This window comes from Pteropus alecto, unplaced genomic scaffold, assembly GCF_000325575.1.
Source record: "Pteropus alecto unplaced genomic scaffold, ASM32557v1 scaffold98, whole genome shotgun sequence".
Classification (NCBI taxonomy): domain Eukaryota; kingdom Metazoa; phylum Chordata; class Mammalia; order Chiroptera; family Pteropodidae; genus Pteropus; species Pteropus alecto.
In genome coordinates, this window is record NW_006443570.1 from 14759910 (window position 1) to 14765908 (window position 5999).

Consider the following 5999-nt stretch of genomic DNA (forward strand, 5'->3'; position numbering starts at 1 on the left):
GAGGCCCCGCGCGACCCTCGTCTCTGGAAACTTTGTGCGGGCGCCCCCACCTGCTCTCGGCTGTTCTCGCATCCTCTGGGCAGCGGGGTCAGGAAAGGCCGGGGCCCCCTCCTCATCGCCCGGTCCCCTCCTCGCTGGCTCTCGGCGCGCACCCCCCGCTGCTCCTCTCTGCGGCGGACTCGCGGCCCTGGATACCGGCCCTCCGGCTCCTTCGCGAGCATCCTCTTCTGCTCCCCTCGTCTCCCGACCCCTCTGCTCTTCGGCCTCGCCGTGGCCTCTCTACCCCCTTATTCCGTCGTCGGCATCCACCCGCTGCTAGCCACAGGGGCCGATCGCGGCTTTTTGCGTCTTCCAAAGGTTTCTGGTGCATTGGTAGAAACAACTCGACTTTCAGCAATGCCAAGTATTCAACTCGAGTATTTCTCTGCGGCGGTAGATTAGTGTGCACAGGGCTAACATGTCTTTTTATTTCTCCTAAGTACTTTGCTCCATAGCGAAGTTGCGTGTGAGGGGAGTTGCGTGCTGTAGCTGGCTTAAGTGGATTGTATAACTATATTTTATTTAGGTAGTTGTTGCTAATGGTACCAGCCAGTGTTATGGTAACTGGGCATCCCAGAGGCAAGGGAAATTACTTACAAATGCATTTCTACCCTGTGGGGATTTACAAACAGAACAAAGCAAAAACACTTGCAGTTTTCATCCAGCAGGATCTCAAAGCATTTAGCATGTGTTAACTAGCCTGTTCATCGTAGTTTTATAAGCTAGGTAGGGTAGAAAGCATTACCGTCCCGTTTTACAGTTGTAAAAATGGAGGCAAAGAGCTGAGTCCTAATTTTTTACTACCCTTAAAGAAATATGGACCCAGAGGTTTATCCCAGAGTTTCCTGGAATTCCTGGTCCGTAAATCCACTCATAAATATAATGCAACGTTGAAACATCCTTCCTGAGATTCAACAGATCAATTAAAAATCAAAGAGGCTGAAACCAGCGGTCAGCATCCATGCTTGGGACTCAGCTCTGTCACAGAGTTAAGTCATACTGAACAAGTCGCAACTGCTAAGCGTGTTTCCTGCTCTTTAAAATGAGGGGAAGAAAAGTGCTGTATTCTTTGTAAAGTTGTGTGAGTGTGTCTGGAAGCTCCACTCTCTTGAGCTGCATTTGATGATAGTTACTTGTCGTGGACTCATAAAGGCCCTCATTTTTGGGTTCCCTTTAGAAACCCAGGAAATGAGGCACCTCCAGAATGAATAACTATCTCTCTTCACCAGAGACACCTGAGAATTCATGACAGGGACAGGCCCTACCCCAACCTGGGTGAGGGTAGAGAGTTGCTGGGTGGAGGTAGGAAGGAGCCCTGCACAGGCGGCTTGACACATGGGCCCTATTCCTGCCTCCAGCTCTGACTCATGTTCTGACGCTTGGGGGAGGAGAGGTAGTTGCTTGATATTTTTGGCTTTCCCCCATAAAAGGGGAGAAGTTTCCTTCATTCCAGGTCTTTTTAACGTCAGTGTCGAACGTGTTTATGCTGTGTTCTCATCTGAAATCTTTCATATTGGCTGAATGCAGGTATGATTTCCATAATATTCTTTAATAGAATGGCATAAATGTATATTCATATCATGAAAAACTGGCCAGGTGTATAAGTCCAGGGAATCCTTTAAAACGTTAGCATAAAAACTACCATTTTTAAATGATAATCTTTAGGGAGTATCTGAGTTTGGTGGATATTGTGCAATTGGGATTTTATTTAGGGCAAGGTGGATTAAAAATGCTTTTTCTCAATATCATAAGATATATATTCATCATTCTCTATGTAAAAAATTAAAACTTTACAGATAAGTCTAAAGCCTTCTTTTGAGCATCTTTCCGAAAAGCAACTGCTGTGTGTATCTTTATTGGTAGATTATCCCTTTAGACTTTTCTAAGCATTTTCATAAATATCTGTTTGCAGAAAATGACTTTTTAATTGAAATGAAGTAGTATGAAGTTAACCAGTCCTATTCATAGAGATTTGGTTTCTGTCGAGAATAGGTAGCATGTGTTTTAATGACAGCTGGTTGTAAAGTTTTATTAACCCTGATAGCGTGGTAGTATTTCCCTGGACAGTGGGTAGATGACCCCTTCTTAACCAGCTTCAGAGCAGTTAAATCCTTAAGATCCTAGGCATTACTCTCAGTTGCAGATGAAACTTTCCCATTAGGAGAAAAGAAATTTAGAATTACTAGTGTATTCATCTTTGCTTTGCTTTGCTGATAAGGAGGCATTAAAGGGAATGGAAGCCAGGGAGAGTTGCTAAAGCAACAGCGCCTGGGTATAAACTTACAGAGCAAACATTTAAGGTGGTAGCTTTAGTTATTTATGAAAGCTTCACTGCGGTGAAGACAAAGAAGGGGAAGTATTAATGTGGGCACAGTTCAAATCAGTAATTTCAGGAAATGGGTGAGTTAAAATTCACATCAAGTGTTTATGAGTTTAAATGTTAGACATGTATTGAGGACTTTTGTCATGCTAAAGATACTGTGCTCAATACTGGGGTAGAAGGCAAATAAGGTTCCTGATCTCAAAAAAGCGATAATTGCGTTCAGAGAGGAAGTGTTCTTTCCCCAGTTAGCCAGAATTGTAATGGTTTTGAATTCACGGAAATCAAAATTGTATTTATTTAACCATTTTTTTTTTATTGTGAATTATAATACACAGAAAAGGGTATAAAACAAATGCATAACTTCAGGAATCATTTTAAAGAAAAAACAGTCATAACCATCCGGCAGGTCAAGAGGTACCCTCATCCAGCTATTTCCCAGTGACAGCCTCTCCCTCACCCCAGAGGTAACCTTGCCTCTTTTGTGTGGAAATCACTTCCTTTCTTTTCTATAGTTTTATCCCATAAATATAAATCTCTAAACAGCACAGTTTCATTTTGCCTGTTTTTCACCTTTATGCAAAGTGATCAAAGTAAGAATTCTTTTAAATCCTTTTTTTGGGGGAGTCAGTATTATATATGTGTCTATATATAATATTTTATTTATATATATGTATTGAATGTCAATTCTATATACATAGAATTGACAATTCTAATTCTATATACATATACATATATGTATATAGACATATAATTTTTTGTTTAAATTCTTGCAGCATTATATTTTTTTAAGATTCATCCATGTTGTTACCTGTGACCATACTTAGTTCATATTTGTATGAACCACAAGTAATTTATCTGTCATCCATTGCCGATGGACATCTGGGTTGTTTCTGGTCTGGGGCAGTTATGAACAGTGCTGGGTCATAGGTATGCGTATCCAGCTCTACTAGCTGATGCCTATTTTCCAAAGTGATTGTACTAATTTACATACCTCCGGTTGTGTCAGCCTTGAGTTTATAATCCACTGTGTTTGCTGTTTAATCACAATATGTTTGGATATTTCTTGAATGAATACATGCACCTGTGTGGACTGATCCCTGGTCCTTTATATACCAGTGTGTTTATATATACTTATGTTTAATTGTATGGTTTGGACTAACATATTACCTAAAGGCCAGAAATGAGTTTTCCACTCTATTTAGTTGACAAATACCCCAAAGAACCCTTCCCTTGATCCTCTTTTTCTTTAACAGATGTGTAGTTATAGGGAAATTTAAATATGCAAGATGAAGTATTAAAAATAAAAGTTTCTAGTACCTAGAAGTTTTTTAAAGGTTTTGGTGAATCCTCTCTCTCGTCCTTCCTTGGCAGTTCCAGAGGAACCATAGCTTCTTCGCTACCGCAATGAATGACTCTTTTGCAATCTTTAAAATGTACTTTTCTCCAAATCTTCCTTTGTGTCTGAAGAGGTAGTTTAAAATTGGGTTTGATATAGAAAATTCCTGCTTTCTGAGTAGACAATTGCCAGGTTAACTTTAATTGTCTGTGTTTGGTGTTGCTAGCTAGATTTAAAGCTAGGGGTGTGTGGGGGTGTGTGTTGGGGGAAGGAGGACAAGGGAGTGAAAGAGATGATTGGGAGAGATGGGGAGGTCACGGCAGGACAGTTATTAAATTACTAAATTCAGTTATTTGTTGAGTACTGTGCCTAGTATTATCTCCTAAGTCTATTTCTAGCTTAGAGCAGAATGTTCTACAATTCTACAGGTTTAGAAAATACCCTCAGGGAAATCTTTTTTCTTAGCTGGAGGGATGATGGAAGAACAGTATCCCTAAGAATGTGAGATTCGTAGTTCTTTTTTATTTCTTCTGTTAGTCATCTTGGAAAATAGCTAAATTATTCTATTTTAAGTCTTTATATAAATCATGAATACTTTTTTACTTATGTATTAAATATTTTTTTCATATTTTCTAAAATAATCATAATTAAAAAAATTACTTATGTATAAGTTCAAGAAAAGACAGTGGGAGGATAAAAAGTAATGTTAAAACCTCTTAATCTATGTGATGGGGAAAGAAATCCTATTTGTGTTCTTCTGTATCCCTTCGGGTGGGCAGCAACTTATAGAGGGACTGTTTTCCACCTATTGCAGGAAAGGGGTGGTGGCCTGGGTGTGGAGGTCAGGTCCATGTCCTGTCACATGCATTCCACAGCCCTCCCACCTCACACTTCCCATTCTTGCTCTTTCACTGATGGAGAGTGACCTTCTATCCAGTTTGGTCAGCTTTCCCCGCTGCCATCTTGAAGTCTCATTGGGCCAAAAGGCCTTTTTGATATTTATATACAATTGCTGGGTTTCTGCCTTTGTTTCAGAATAGTTTCAGCATCAATTGCCTGTGGTAGATCCTTTTGACATCTTAACTCTTTGAGTTTATGGATACACATGAGAAAATTCTTAAACGAGAGCATGCTGCTTCTGTTGACTAGTAAAACATTTACGTGGCAGAGAGAACATGTGAAACACCAGCCTTCCTCACCTGGAAGAGAAAGACCATGAGGTGAGCTTGCTTGAAATTTTTGAGGAAGTACTGGTAAAAATAAAATCCGGGGGAGTACTGTCAGCATACAAGTTCTATACAAATTTGAAATCAAGATTTATAATTAAGAATTTCCCTAATTTAGCCATTGTGTCACTCTGTTATCCTTGCCAAGTTCTTTCATCAAATTGATTGTTAGTCTAGCTCTTGGGTGAAGAGCACTGCCAGGCACAAGCCAAAGCCTGGAGAGAGAGCCTGGATCGACAGACATTTGTTGTGGTTAATTTTCTTCTATTTCAAATAATTTTTAATTTTAGAAATTGCAATCACATAGAAAATTACAAAGAACAAATTAACCAGCACTATTACTCATAACTCAAAATTGGTCATACTTAATTTCTTTTATTTAAAAAAAATAAAGCATTATGAAGTTGAGGCTTCCTTGGGCCCCTTCTCATCCCCACTGACAACCATCCCCATGAACTGGTAGGCTTCCTTCCAACTCACTTTATTTAAATACAGTCATGGGTCACATAATGATATTTTGGTCAATGATGGATTGCATACTACACGGTGGTGGTCCCATAAGATTATAATGGAGCTATAAAATTCCTAACACTTAGTAACAGGGTAGCCATCCTAATGTTGTAGCACAAGGCATTACCACGTTTGTGGTGTTGCTGGTGTAAATAAACCAACTGCTCTGCCAGTCATATAAAAATATAGTACAACAACAAAAAAACAATCCAATTAAAAAATGGGCAGAAGACCTGAACAGATATTTCTCCAAAGAGGAAATACAGATGGCTAACAGACATATGAAAAGATGCTCAAGGTCACTAATCATCAGAGAAATGCAAATTAAAACCACAGTGAGATATCACCTAAAATCTGTCAGAATGGCTATCATCAATAAATCAAAAAACAGCAAGTGTTGGCAAGGATGCGGAGAAAAGGGAACCCTCATACATTGTTGGTGGGATTGCAAATTGGTACAGCAGCTATGGAAAACAGTATGGAGGTTCCTCAAAAAATTAAAGATGGATATACCTTTTGACCCAGCAATTGTACTTCTGGGTATTTATCCAAAGAAAACAAAACA

General features: G+C 39.5%; 1 protein-coding gene across 2 annotated transcripts in view; it reads left to right on the forward strand.

Moving 5' to 3' along the window:
• Positions 1–1468: 1468 nt before the first annotated feature.
• DUSP14 (dual specificity phosphatase 14) overlaps positions 1469–5999 on the forward strand; it is a 26393-nt gene continuing 21862 nt past the window's right edge. Inside the window, exon 1 of one of the 2 annotated variants that reach the window (XM_006924926.3) lies at positions 1469–1566. The gene's annotated coding sequence lies outside the window, so the exon portion shown is untranslated. Of the gene's footprint in view, positions 1567–4718; positions 4919–5999 lie in introns of those variants that run through there. The other variant, XM_025041729.1, reaches the window with a different exon arrangement.